We start from the raw sequence: 15,343 nt of genomic DNA on the forward strand, positions 1-15,343 counted from the left end.
CACCTACCTCACAAGGTGCCTGTTGTATGTGGGGGGGAGGGAAGGCAATTATAAGTCGCTTTGAGATTCCTTACAGTAGAGAAAAAGCAGGATATAAACACCAACTCTTCTTCATATAAAGAGCTGATTACTGGGGGTTGCACTGTGTCTATAGCTACTCTCTTTGGCATGGCGACAAAGAACAACTATATGGCTATGTAGGGCAGTGGCATGTACATATCCATAGCAACAGTAAGATATCCTGTTTGAGACAACAATAGAATTTTGTTGATGCATGTAGGCTCCGTTGTCACTTAGAGTACTGTCATGTTATATATGCAATTCACATTGAGCTATTGATTTACAGGTAACATTGAAAAGAACTGCCCGTGTTATGTTTTTCCTGTTTCTTAAGTATATATAAGGGAGGGGCTGTGGCTCAGTGGTAGAGCATTTGCTTGGCATTTGATATCTATCCATTTTACATTGGTAGTTACGGGGAATTTTATAATGGTTGAAGCAAACTTGACTCCCACAATTCATGAGCATTTAAATTCCAAGGCTCCTGCTCGCCAGAGGCGCGAGCCTTTGGCGTGAGCCGAAGGGCTAGAGCACAAGGGATCTTGCTCTGTTGCTCTTAGCCTGTGGATCGTGACTGGGGATCTGTAGGGTGAGTATAAAATCTTGTTATCTTGGCAGAGTAACTCTCTCCATCCAGATGGAGTACCGAGCAACTTGAATATCTATGTGAATTAGCAGCAGGGCAAGGAACTTCGGCACTCAGTTCTTATTTGGTACAGGAAGAGTGCAAGAGAGTAAAGGGCAGGGTTACACCAAATAATAATATAATAATTAATAAATAAAATACCAGTTATGAAGGTAGAAAGCCAGCAGGGGTCGGGGGGCTATCCAGTGTGCTGCATGGAGTGTCACATGTATAATTATCTGCCTGCTGGACAGAAGTCGTGGGTGTGTGCTTGGTGCAGGGAGCTGCTGGCTCTCAGGAAGCGAGTTCACTTCCTTGAGGCCAAGGTAGCTCAACTGGATGAGCTGAGGCAGGCAGAGAGAGATGTGACTAAGGACTCCGGGGATGAAATAGTCACATCCCAGTCCCAAGGTGACGGCAACCTGCCAGTCACGGATGATGGAGCCCTTGGGGAAGGAGGCCATCTTACTGAGGTAGGGGGATGTGGTACCTTAGAAGGGACCTCTTCCTTGGTGGATGAACAGATATCCTCTCATACCGAGGATATGCCTCAGAGGGGAGGGGGGCTTCTTGTAGTGGGGGATTCAATCCTTAGGAATGTAGATAGCTGGGTTTCTGACGGGTGCATGGACCATATGGTGCCTGCCTGGTGCGAAGGTTGCAGACATTACCCGTCATATAGGTAGTCTGGTAAATAGTGCTGAGAGGAGCCAGTGGTTGTGGTGCATGTTGGCACCAACGACATGGAAAAATGTAGTCCGGAGGTCTTGGAATCCAAATTTAGGTTGCTAGGCAGGAGACTAAAAGCCAGGACCTCCAAGGTAGCTTTCTCAGAAATGCTACCTGTTCCACATGCAGGACCAGCTAGGCAGGCACAGTTAGTGAGTCTCAATGCGTGGATGAGACGGTGTTGCAGGGAAGAGGGCTTTAGATTTGTAAAGAACTGGGCAACATTTTGGGACAAGCCGGGCCTATACAAAAGGGATGGGCTCCACTTGAACCAGGATGGAACCAGACTGCTGGCGCATAATATAAAAAAGGTGGCAGAGCAGCTTTTAAACTGAACCTGGGGAAAAAGCCGACAGGAGCTGAGAAGCATCCAGATCGGGCAAACTCATTGCATATGGACAAAGGGAAAATTGCTTCAGATTGCCCACATAGGAATTACTTAGACATGAAAGGGAATGAGAAAAAATGATGGATAGCCACTTAAAGATGCCCAAAGGCACATGCCAGGCAAGTCGAAAGAGAGAAACAGCGTGGAGGTGTTTCTATGCTAATGCTAGAAGCCTACAAACAAAAATGGGGGAATTAGAGTGCATGGTTTTAAGAGAAAATATAGATATAGTGAGCATTACAGAAACCTGGTGGAGGGGAGAGAACCAGTGGGATACAGTCATCCCTGGTTACAAACTGTATAGAAATGACAGGGAAGGGCATATTGGAGGGGGTGTTGCTATGTATATCAAGGAAGGCATAGTGTCTAATAAGCTAGAGACCATAAAAAGGGCAGACTCATCCACAGAATCCTTATGGGTGACAATTCCGGGCCCCAAAGGAGATTTAGTACTGGGGACGTTCTATCGGCCCCCTGACCAAATGGCTTGAGATGGAGAATGAAATTAGGGAAGCATGTAAAGGTAATGAAGTAGTAATAATGGGAGACTTCAACTTCCCTCATATTGATTGGATAAATGGATTGGATAAATGTATGCTCCAGTCAAGCCAAAGTTAAAAAATTTAGACATCCTAAACGACTGGGCCCTCGAACAGTTGGGGAGGCAACCAGAGGGGAGGCAATCCTGGATTTAATACTCTGTGGTACTGCCAGTGACTTAGTGCGGGATGTGGATGTAGTTGAGCCAGTTGGCAATAGTGATCACAATGGCATCAAATTTAATTTATATGCAAGTGGGAAAGTGACTGGGAAATCTCACACAATTACCTTTGACTTTAAAGAGGAAACTTCTCTAAAATGAGAAAACTGGTAAAGAGGAAGTTGAAAGGAACAGTTAGGAGGGTTAAATCTCTTGAAAAGGCTTGGGGGTTACTCAAGTCCACATTACTAGAGGCTCAGCTAGCTTGTATACCGCAGGTCAGGAAAGGTAGTAATAAGTCCAAGAGGTCACCACCATGGCTAACTGGTAAGGTGAAGGAAGCAATCAGAGAAAAAAAGTCTTCCTTCAGAGACTGGAAGGTTTATCCAAATGAGGCGAACAGAAGCAAACACAAACTTGCACAAAGGAAATGCAAGCAGATAATTAGAGATGCAAAAAAAGATTTTGAGGGGCATATTGCTAAACACATTAAAACAAACAATAAGAAATTCTTTAAGTATATTAGGAGTAGGAAACCAGCTAGGGAAGCGGTTGGACCATTGGATGACAATGGGAGTAAAGGAACTCTAAGGGAGGATAAAGCGATTGCTGAAAAACTAAATTAATTCTTCTCATCTGTCTTCACTGTTGAAGATACAGGGCAGATTCCTTCTCCTGAACAGAGATTTTGGAGAAGGGAAAATGAGGAACTGAGGCAAATAGTGGTAACAAGGCAGGAAGTCCTAGAACGTCTAGACAAACTGCAAACTAACAAGTCACAGGGACCAGACGGTATTCATCCTAGAGTTCTTCATGAACTCAAATGGGAAATTGCTGAACTTCTAACAAATATATGGAATATGTCCCTTCGATCAGCCTCTGTACCAGAGGACTGGAGAATGGCCAATGTAACACCCATTTATAAAAAAAGGTTCCGGGGGGACCCAGGAAATTACAGGCCAGTTAGCTTAACGTCTGTTCTGGGTAAATTGGTGGAAAGCATTATTAAAGATAGAATTGTCAAGCATATAGAAGGGCAAGGTCTACTGGGCAAAACCCAACATGGCTTCTGTAAGGGTAGGTCCTGTCTCACTAACCTATTAGAGTTTTTTGAAAGCGTCAATAAGCATGTGGACAGGAATGAGCCTGTGGATATTGTGTATTTGGATTTCCAAAAAGCTTTTGACAAAGTCCCCCACCAAAGACTGCTAAGCAAACTTCATAAGACAAGTCCTCTTATGGATTAAGAGCTGGCTGAAAAATAGGAAGCAGAGAGTAGGAATCAATGGTCAGTTCTCACAATGGCGGGATGTGAGCAGTGGGGTGCCTCAGGGATCTGTGTTGGGACCGGTGCTTTTCAACCTGTTCATCAATGACCTAGAGTTGGGGTTAAACAGTGAAGTAGCCAAGTTTGCAGATGACACCAGATTATTTAGGGTGGTTAAAACAAAATTGGACCGTGAAGACCTCCAGAAGGATCTCTGCATACTGGAAGAATGGGCATTAAAATGGCAAATGAGATTCAATGTGAGTATGTGTAAAGTGATGCATATTGGGGCAAAAAATCCCAACTTCACATATACACTGATGGGATCTGTGCTGGCAGCGACAGACCAAGAAAAGGATCTTGGGGTGGTAGTGGATAGCTCAATGAAGATGTCAACCCAGTGTGCGGCTGCTGTAAAAAAGGCAGATTCCATGCTGGCCATAATTAGACGAGGAATAGAGAATAAAACTGCTGCTATCATACTGCCCTTGTACAAATCTATGGTGAGACCACACTTGGAATACTGTGTACAGTTCTGGTCATCGCACCTAAAAAAGGATATTACAGAGCTTGAGAAGGTGCAGAAAAGAGCAACCAAAATGATTAGGAGACTACAGCAACTGTCCTATGGGGAGCGGTTAAGACGCTTAGGACTGTTTAGCTTGGAAAGAAGGCAGCTGAGGGGAGACATGATAGAGGTCTATAAAATTATGCATGGTTTGGAGAGAGTGGACAGGGAGAAGTTTTTCTCCCTCTCCCATAATACTAGAACACGGGGTCATCTGCTAAAACTGGAGGGTGAGAGAGTGAAAACAGATAAAAGTATTTTTTCACACAACGCAGTTAAATTGTGGAACTCCCTGCCCCAGGATGTGGTGATGGCTGCCAGCTTGGAGGGCTTTAAGAGGGGAGTGGGCATATTCATGGAGGAGAGGGGTATTCATGGCTATTAGTTAGAATGAATACTAGTCATGCTGCATACCTATTCTCTCTAGTATCAGAGGAGCATGCCTATTATTTTGGGTGTGGTGGAACACAGGCAGGATGGTGCTGCTGCAGTCTTCTTTGTGGCTTCCTAGAGGCGCTTGGTTGGCCACTGTGTGAGCAGACTGCTGGACTTGATGGGCCTTGGTCTGATCCAGCAGGGCCTTTATGTTCTTATATATACATAATATTAATATACATGTCCCCAGAAACTTGCAAGATGTGATACAGCCATAGCAGGACAGAAATAATGTCTACTTTATAAACTGCTAAAAACAATGAGAGCCCACGTGGGATAGTTGTTAAGGTGTTGGATTAGGACCTGGGAAACCCAGGTTCAAATCCCCACTCGGGCTATGGAAGCTTGCTGGTTGACCTTGGGCCAGTCACACACTCTCTCAGCCCCATCCCTGGCTAGTATTTGGATGGGGGACCTCCAAGGAATACTAGGGCCATGACCTGGAGGAAGGCAATAGCAAACCACCTCCAAATGCCTCTTGCCTTGAAATCCCTACAGGGTCGCCTTAAGTCAGCTGTGACTTGATGGCAAAAAACAACAACAAAATGTGCTTTTGCTATAGCAGACTGCGCTACACATGCACCTTAGAAAATGCAAGCAAATGACACAGTAACATCAGTCTCCACTGAGAAAGGGTTGAAGTTTATTGTCTAGCAGGAATGGATAAATCTGGACTGTTAGGGTTTTGTTTTTTTAGCTAAAATCAATAATGAGGCTCAGAAAGGAAATTAAAGGTGAACTAGGCAATAAGGTGCCTTCCTTCCATTCAACCAGCACACCAGTGGAGGGAAGGAGTAGGAACAGATTCCTTAAGTACAAACTTTTAAGTACAAGCCAAGGGCTCCTTCCTCCATGCACTTCTGCTAAATTGCAAGCACAGCATGTGTGTAATCCCGAGGGGACCTGGCTGTGAAGCACCTAAAGTCTGAAATGATAGTGGACACAGTTTTTTTATTGCTACTGTACAAATATGGGTGAATTTTTCCTCCCTCCCTTTTAGCCCAGTCAACACAGTAGCAAAAAATATTTTTTAAAAATGAAAGGCAATCAATTTCTAGGAAAGCTCCTTTGAATGCATACAATATGCTAGATATCTGCCCTCTGGTGGTGCTGAAAGTTCTTGCACTTGCCTAAAAGGAAATCAGTTTTGTGCAGTTCCTCCCAATACGTCTTATTAATGCCACCCAAAACACTTTGATTTGAAGTATCTCTCTTGATTCGGAAACATACACTTCGGTATAACCAAAGGGAGAGTGTGCCAAGATGTGGGAACGAACCCACGGAAAATAAACCTATCCATTACTATTAGCCATAATTGCTAAAAATGGAATTGCTAGGGGCCCTGTGAAGCTTGACTAGCTCCAGCATTTTCGGTGCTGCAGTATCATCTAACATGTTACTACTCTAGGATGCCAGACGCTCTTGTTTCCATTACTGAATCCCAGACATGAAAATTCAGCCATTGATACTGCTGTACCATTATGTACTCCACAGTAAAGGCAGTATAGTGACCATATGAAAGCGTTTCATTAATTCTATATTCCCCAGTAAAGGCAATAAATAGTGGCAATATAAAGCAATGCATCCCAGGCAAAGTAATAGTGTTTGCCAGGAAAGGGCACATGCACACACACAAAATTATTTTTATCCTGCCACGCAGTACTGAAATTAATTGCAGAAGGGAATGTTCTTTTTATGGTTTTGTGTAACAAGAAGCTAAACCCCCATATCTCCCAGCAGTGAAGATCACGGTTGTGCAATTGCTCCCCACCACCCAGATTGCCTTGGCATTCAGCCTTCACCCGTTCGCCAATCATCAGTTATTCTGGGTGATCACTTTTTCCAGTACACAAGTTAATAAACTGGGCAAGGGCCACTTCACAAAATTACACAGCACAAACTGTCATGCTCAAAGCAGCACTGTACATGTTTTTCACCAGGTACACATCCTTGTTGCATTAGGACGATGTGGCCAATCATGGCTTCATTATTGCACATACAGTGAAACAGATGTGGCTAATTCAAACATGTCTGCATGCATGGCCCAGTCCTGTGCACATTTACTTGAAAAGCAAGACCTTCTTAGACTAATACCGAACAAAATGTGCACAGAATTCCAGTCCCAACTTCTCAATTGTGGCCTTAAAATAGTGCCAAGCAAAATTAATGCTAGAACTGAACACAGTCAAGGTGCAAATATCTGGTAGCAGTTAGAAGGGCAAATGCCATGACTTTCATACCATGGCATTAGTTTAAGAGGCCATGACTTTCATACAGATCATCCCACAGAGGGTATACGGTCTAGATCACTAGAGGCCTTCAATCTTTTCAAACCTTAGACCCCCCCCCTTTTATCCTAGCTGGCAAACACGGAAGCCACTTGGTTTTGTTGTTGTTACTGCACGCATTTTTCACCCTGCCTCACAGCTCCTCTTAAAGAAAAACTGTGTGTGTTGAAAAAACAATATTTCACCACAACAGAAGTTCTAGCTGGAGGAAAGAAGCTTGAAACAGATGCAAATCACACTTTAAAATCTCTGTTCCTTTTCCCTATGGATCTTTTTCTACCCTTCATATATTTGGGGAAGGGCTTTAGAAAGAATAGAAAGCATAGTTAAGTGCTATTCGGTTGCTTCCTACTTATGGTGACCATATGAATTAATATCCTACAAAATCGTGAGGGCCATGGCTTCCTTTATAGAGTCAATCCATCTCATGTTGCCATATACTTCACTTTGAAAAGTCCCAGGTATTCTGTTCAGTATACATCGTAAAATTGTCATGTTCCAAGTATACAAAGTCAACTAGTGATAAAATGGGATTCTTGACAATTTTTAAAAATTCACAGAAATGGGTACTCCAATTCAGATCATAGGGAAAGCAGTACATCTACCTTGGTATTGTGTGTTTCTCTGTCAGTTCTGATTACTAAAAAGTTGACTACACGAGATTAGTATTGAAAGCCAAAACCAAATAAGGTGGCTTGCACAAAGCCAAACCTGTCAGAAGCATAAGCATTTAGGTATGAACAGATTTGTGCTGACTGCAATATTATATTCATGGGAACCAAGTTTTGCAAGTTCTGAGATTACAAAACTGAGATAATTATTGCATCAAAGAAAAGATAGTTCTTGCTTAAAATGTCAGAATATGGGAGGGCACTAGTAATAAGAATTATATGGAAGTCTATTAACGTTGTTTATTCAACCCGCTTTCATATGAAAGTTCCTGTAAGAGGACAGACAACAGCTAGCTATTTGACAGTTGCATGGAAGATGAATTATGTGAGAAAGAACTGCTGCAGACTTTCTTTTCTAGTCTAAAAAAAGTCAAATGGAAGAAAAGTTTCCATATCGGATTTCCTTAATAGTTTCAGATCATTTACCCTTTTTCTGTGCAGTCAATTTTTTTGTGCAGTAAGAATGCTGCTCTCAGCTCCCATGCTTTTCCTCAAGGTCGCACTTTTGTCTGCACCAATAAAACAGGCAAAAGCCCTAGGGTAAACGGATCCCAAAAGATATCTCTGTACCCAATACATTTCCCCACATAATTATCTTACAGAAATATCTTCTCTGATCGCCAGTTTAAACAGAAGTACATTTCCCCACATAATTATCTTACAGAAATATCTTCTCTGATCGCCAGTTTAAACAGAAGTACATGAGAAGGGAAGAGAAACATGTAAGAAACTGCATCTGAGTGTCCACATGATATTGCAAAATATAGTATTAACCCATATTCTTTCAAGAGTTAAGTAAATGTTTTTGTATTAAAAAGCTCGAAACCATAGCACACGCACATACACAAACACACACATTAAACACATCTAACTTCATTTTTATATCGATATGAACAAACTTCACAGATGGCTGATAAAATTCCACACATAAAACATAGCTGACCTATGGAAGTTAAATGAACCAGCTAGTATTCACAGTGAGTTTAGAGCTGGGACTAGATCCTTCTCCCAAATGTTTCTATCTTATTCTAGGCAGTAATAGTTGTTTGGCAGCATGAAAACAAGCAGAGGAATTATCATTTTTTCCCCCTTTCACACAAAGGGAACTGCTCGACTTTCTTTTTATTAGCACATCATCATATAGTCCAGAGAGCTTAACGGTTTCATTTCTGACTGGCTTCTTGAGCACAGCCGTATTAAGGATGGGGAAGGAGTTCAGTTTCTACAATTGCCATTTGACATACTATTGAACTTCCATGTCTCTAAATAGTGCCACCCTGACCCTACTCGTGACCATCCCCATTTTGACAGTTCTGTTTCTCAGAGGGAACACTATAATATTTGGAAATAAACAAAGTGCTTGGTGGAATTCACCTGCAACCTATAGAATTCAGTCCCTTCTTATTCAGAAAACCATTTTTGTACTACCTACATATTTTAACAGAAAGAGATAAACCAGCAAGTACAAGCACTGAAATACATGGAAAACATTTTCAAGCCGCGCAAACGTGGTCAATATTCACTCGGTTTCACACAGTTCAAACAAAGGATTTTTTTTTAACATGTAAAAGAACCTAAAAGATATCTCTTTCCCTGTGAAAGAGCACACAATTTGGCAGAGTGGTCCTCAAATACTTTATTCACCACATCCTCCATCATAGAAAGGTCATACAAAACAATAGATAAGACTGATATGCAAAGATTCAGGTCAGCTTTTCCGCACCAGTTCCATAAAGCGGCTTCAAAGATTTGATAAGAGACCTTGGGCTTTTCCACACATTCAACTTATTCCTGATTTGCTTGGAGTTGATCCACTAGCACTGAAATCAGTTTGGGCACATTCTTCTGCATGTCTGCCCTCCCTCTGCTTTTTCACATATATGGAGTCATGTTCTTCCATTCCTTTGATAATAAGGATTTTCAAGGGAGGGTGCTGGTATCAGTGGTGTTGCAGTGCCCCCCCTTTTTTTAAGGCACTAAAATGTCAGTATATCACTAGAATGTTGTAACAATAGGCTTAGCAGGTTCTCTGCATTCTTAAGTTTTTTTTTTTTTAAAGAAGTCTCTATAGCCCCTTCCCTCACAGAGATATGCTTTCCCCCTTATATCTCTTCAAGGGAAGGGGTTAGATGAAAGCTGGGAATTTAGAGAAACGGTTAAGCCTATTGTTACACTCTAGTAATATATTGATATTTTAGTACTGTTTTAAAAAAATAAATGACACCATTCATCTTCAGGGCGGGAGAGGAAGAGGTTTGACCACGACTGTCCCATCATTGAAAAGTAGGCTGGAGGTGGGTGGGAATGAGTGGAACAAAGAAAACCACAGAAACATTATGCATGAGGGAAAATATCAGCTTCCAGGAAAAGACCAGGATAAAAGTGGTCTCAACAAGAATCAGTAAACCCCGGGGTAGGGGTAAAAGTGAAAACTAAAGGCACAAAAGTGCATGTGGAAATCAGGGGATAAACGGAAGCAGAATGAGGCCAGAACTGACAGGGAAAAGCCCATGTGAAAAAGCTCTTTGTGAATTATTTTACAGCTTCCTCTTATGGGAGTCAATTAAAAGTGACTGGTTACTACAGCTGATCATGTCAAGTTAATAAGCCTTCAGCAGTTTCAGTAGACTCATTTCAGTCACTGAAATCCTTCCAGAATTTGGCTGTGGTTGGCGTCTTAATGTTGTGAAAAGTTGTGAAATTACATCAAGATTTCTTGAATGTCTATTTGCATTATTACAAAATTATATATGCAAGACTAAATGCCAAGGTTTCCTATAAAGTAAAACAAAAATTTGAGAAGGTTCTCATACTTTCAAAAAAAAAAACTATACAGCAGGTTTTTGATTATGGATTTTGGTAATAGAAGCCATGAGCTAAGAAAATACAGCCTGCTCACCTGGAACTGTCAACCTGCACCTTCTCCTTGTTCCTGAAATGAGTCATTAACTAGTAGCTCTTAGTCTGTGCTTATACTCCATCCCCATCCCCTTCTTAACAAGCACGGCTCCCTGGGCCACAGGGACTAAAAATATTACAGGTTATGTCAAATTGTTATTTCTGGTCCTGCCATGTTTGAGGAATGACGGATTACTCAAATGCAAAACTAGTTTTTGTTTCTAGGTATGCCAGAAGGGGGTTGTCTTACATTCACATACTAAATACAATTATGTCCAGTAATAATTGTGTGTGTGTGTAACTGAGGGTGGGGGGTCATCTTACATTCAGGGTCATCTTCCTTTCAAGTAAATATAGTATAAGGATGGTGAGAACTAGCACAGACACCTTAGAAAGCATGGTTATAGGCAAACAAGCAGGCAAACTGTATTTCTTCAAATGCCCAGTTGATTGAGAAACAGCTTGTAGTCTCTAAAGGGGAAATGGTGAACTTGCAGTTTGAGTTGGATTAGGGAATAGGATGGTAGCCAGCTGGTCCATTAAGAAAAACACTGATCTGAAAGTATACAAACCATTTTAAAAGGCTGTGTGCCTTTTAAATTTAAAGGCAGCTTTTGACCCAGCAATACAAATACACATTCTGGAGATCAAGAGGCTAGACTGACTGCTGTAGATTTTCATTATAGCAGTTTCTTTGGCAGCCAACACCCACTAAGATTACAACCAATCAATATACACCCAAGTGCTGTAATACTGGTAGTTAGGAAATAAACAGCACACAAACTCAATATTATTCACAATGCTCCTATGTTTATAGGTTCAACAAACTTATCACACAGTATACTCTCTATATTCTACTATCAATTAATATACACACATACAAAAATATCTCTCAACTGTGGCAATGTCCATGAGACAAAAGAGACCGCGAGTGTCAGTTCCAATGAAAGTTGGTATTTGTAAGTTCAAAAAGGACGCTGAAGACAAATGCGATCGCGTCAATGAAGATCCCGGCAGCGTCCTGCAAGTCCCTCAAGGCTACTGGTACTCTTCACCTCCCGCAGGAGGAGGAGTTCAGAATTCGTTGTGAAGCCTGCCATAGAAACCTAGGTATAGGTCTGCAGAAAATAATATTGATGAAAGCTGGGCTGATGAAGCCGATTGGCAAAAGCGTTTCCAGATAGAAAGTTCCCTGTTTGTTTCGGAGCGCGGCTTACATCTGCCGCGCCGGGACCTCCCGGTCTCCCGACTCCTCCTCCTGCGGGAGGTGAAGAGTACCAGTAGCCTTGAGGCACTTGCAGGACGCTGCCGGGATCTTCATTGACGCGATCGCATTTGTCTTCAGCATCCTTTTTGAACTTACAAATACCAACTTTCATTGGAACTGACATTCGCGGTCTCTTTTGTCTCACGGACATTGCCACAGTTGAGAGATATTTTTGTATGTGTGTATATTTAATTGATAGAATATAGAGAGTATTTATACTGTGTGATAAGTTTGTTGAACCTATAAAAGTAGGAGCATTGTGAATAATATTGAGTTAGTGGGTGTTAGGAAATAAACAGCACACAAAGAGGCAGGACAGCTTGTTGACCTTAACTAAACTCACTATAGTTGACAAGGGCTATCTCTGAGAGAATAATTCAAATTATACTTTCTTCAACAGCTTGTTATATCTTGTTTATCAGTGTGCCTGTTGATTTTTCCCACTGCACAAGCTTTGCATGCATAAATGAGATGAAGAGTTGAAAGAAAACGCTTATAAATGAAAAACAGTGGTCAAAATCTAATAATTCACATATTCTAAACAAAAAGACTACAGAGTTACACAGGTCAGTGCTTTTCCCATGTTTTGATACATTTTTAGAACCCAAACTAAAACATTATTGGAAAGAACTGAACAGGTGATGTCATGTTTCCTGTCCATTTCATAAAGTTACAGCATCAGCAAGAATGTTCTTCAAATGCTGATACACCTGCTTGGTAAATAAATACTACAAGTGCAAATTCCCAGTGGCACAAGCTAACAGAATCGTTGAAGAAAAGCTTCCCTGATATTTATTTCCTACATACACCATGGGTTTATATTTAAATTATTTTGCAGAGAAGTTGGTCTTTTTTCTTTGCAGCTCCTGTAGCCGTTTACTGGATTACTGACCAAAATAGCCCAATAGTTCTTATTCTGTGCTGCCCCTGTGGATATCACATGACCATTCTATGGGCTAGTAAATGGCCATGTGACAGGTCTCTCGCAAGTGTTGCCTAATATTGTTAAACTGTTTGTATGAAATTTTAATGAAAGCAACAACTGAAGAAAAACAAACCTTCTCCAAATAGGAAATGCAATAAAATGTAATGAAGGGTCTACATAATATATTCTAATGGGGTACAGCTATATGATATGATATCCGGTAGTCAGATTTTCCTTAGATTTGTCTTTATAATCGTTACATATGTAGAATGGTAGTCTTTTCAGTTCCCCAGAAAGGCAAACTCACCATAAATACGTCAAGGTAAAAATGCATGCTAATTTCATTAAGTCAGCTTTGCTAAGAAAACCAAAAAGCATTAACTAAATAAGTGGTAAGCCAGAACTGAAATTTCAAGGGGTCTACATTCACAAGACTAACGACACTTTTATCATAGTGAAAGAATAACAATCACCACATCCCTACAGTTTATTCATGTTTCTATACTTGTTAAAACTGGAAGAGTGAAGTGAACATTTCAAGAAGAAAATGACTCTTGCTTCTCTTTTGTATAGCTAGATTTGAGTCCAGTAGCACCTCAGAGACCCACAAGGTTTTTGAGAGTCAAAGCACCTTTTGTTAGATACCACTGCAGGTCAACCCAGCTACCCTCTGAAATGATCTTCTTTTTTGTAATTTCTCTGATGACCAGCTCTGAAGGAGAAACCACACAGTACAGGAACATTTCAGCATTCATACAAACAAATATACTGAAAAAAACTAACAGCTCTTATAAAATCGATGTCATAAGATGTACCAAACTGTACTCAAAGCAGCTTCTTTATTACAGGAATTAGAGCATACATACATACCCTTCCAGTGTAAAGTAGACACATAACACTTCTCTCTCACACACACTCTCTCTCTCATTTTCTCCCAAGCATAGCACCCAGTGCCTGGGTACAGATATTGTTAACAGATGAACAAAACTTGGCAAAGCATTAGAAAATATGCACAATCATTGATTAAAACAGATAGCCCCCTTCAGGAAAAGTCACACTTTTAACAGTAGAAAAATCAGTTTCAGAGACACCACTACACAAATGTTCCTGAAATTTTCACTAGTACATATTCCATTTCCCATACTGTAAGCATATTTAATTTTCAGGAAGCTAATTTCAGAATCAGTTATCTATCTAGCAGAAATTAAATCTAAGCAACTTTCTCACTTCCACTAAAATATCACAGCAGACATCTCTACACTTTCCCACTTATACGTTCTGATATAACCACTACTAAGATAGTGTGGCACTTCATTTTCTTATTGGCTGATTTTAAAAACTAAGAAATAAAGAAGGGCCTTTTGGAAGAGCAAAGGTAGATAGAGGGAACAGATTACACACGTATGGCTAACAACGAATAGAATGTTTTGGAAGATAAGCAGCTATGCTACATCTAAAAACATGACTAAACTTCAGGGTAAGCTCTTCATACAAAGATGATTTCCCCCCTTTGTTAGAAAATCTAACATGAGCTAAATCAAGGCTAAGCCCAAAAAGATTAACAGCTACATCAAAAGACTCCAGCATATGCTATTACTTTTATACCACAGACTTTCTAATCTATGACACTGAAACACAGAAGTGATATCATTAAAAATCACTATTGCATTGTATACAACAAGGTGACAGATATTACTGCTGAAAGCCTGAAGTGGGCTTCATCCTTCCTCTCCATACTGAACAAATGTAGCACAGGTTGTGGGCTCACTCACAGCACTACTGTTTCAGATTCACTAAGGTTATCCAGCAGCTATGTGAAGACTCACTGCCAAATAGTTTTAAGCAGCACTGTCAACTCTGATTTAAGTAGACATGATGTGCACAATGCAAATACCCACTTAGACCCTGTCTAAATGAGGTCAGTAATGTAGTAAGCATTGGCACCAAATCTGTTCTTGTAAGAAATTATTTGTAAATACATACCAACAAATTTGTAACACTGCTCATGCTATTCTAGCATTTGTCTAAAATTGGAAGTGCATAAGGTGAGCAATTTTTATTATTCAACCTCCTCTCTGCCACTGCAGAGGATTAGACATGTACCTATAAAAATGAAAGCTAGGGTTCTCAGAGTCCATGGGGTGTACCAGAGAGGCCTGGGGTCATATGTAGTCTTCAGAATGTAAGGCTTATTGTAGATAAAGAATTTTTCAAGCACATTTTTTCTTGTTTGCTCTGATGACAATACATAAGTCTAGGCATGTTTTACATGTATGGTCTGAAAGTGGCTTCATTTTACCACAAAATTCAGCATGAAGTCTAAATTAACAGAAAATATAAAATACCTTAACATGTCAAAATGAGGATCAGTTTAGATACTTAATGCTGGATTGTATTCAAATTAAAATACCCAGTTGTTTGTACTGTATTAGATGCATGGTCCGTCAATCTAGGAAGTTCTAGTGTAGCTAAATATATTTTGAAAAGATGAGTTGGTGTGGTGACTTTTCATTCATATTTGC

At 40.6% G+C, this 15,343-nt stretch overlaps 1 long non-coding RNA gene across 1 annotated transcript; it reads right to left on the reverse strand.

The window, feature by feature from the left end:
* Positions 1–13,641: 13,641 nt before the first annotated feature.
* On the reverse strand, positions 13,642–15,017 carry LOC130474017 (uncharacterized). The gene is made up of 2 exons (XR_008933181.1): positions 13,948–15,017; positions 13,642–13,914 (listed from the first exon to the last, which is right to left on the reverse strand). It is a non-coding gene; the product is annotated as an uncharacterized LOC130474017 (long non-coding RNA).
* Between the last annotated feature and the right edge of the window lie 326 nt (positions 15,018–15,343).

This window comes from Euleptes europaea, chromosome 2 (genome assembly GCF_029931775.1).
Source record: "Euleptes europaea isolate rEulEur1 chromosome 2, rEulEur1.hap1, whole genome shotgun sequence".
Classification (NCBI taxonomy): domain Eukaryota; kingdom Metazoa; phylum Chordata; class Lepidosauria; order Squamata; family Sphaerodactylidae; genus Euleptes; species Euleptes europaea.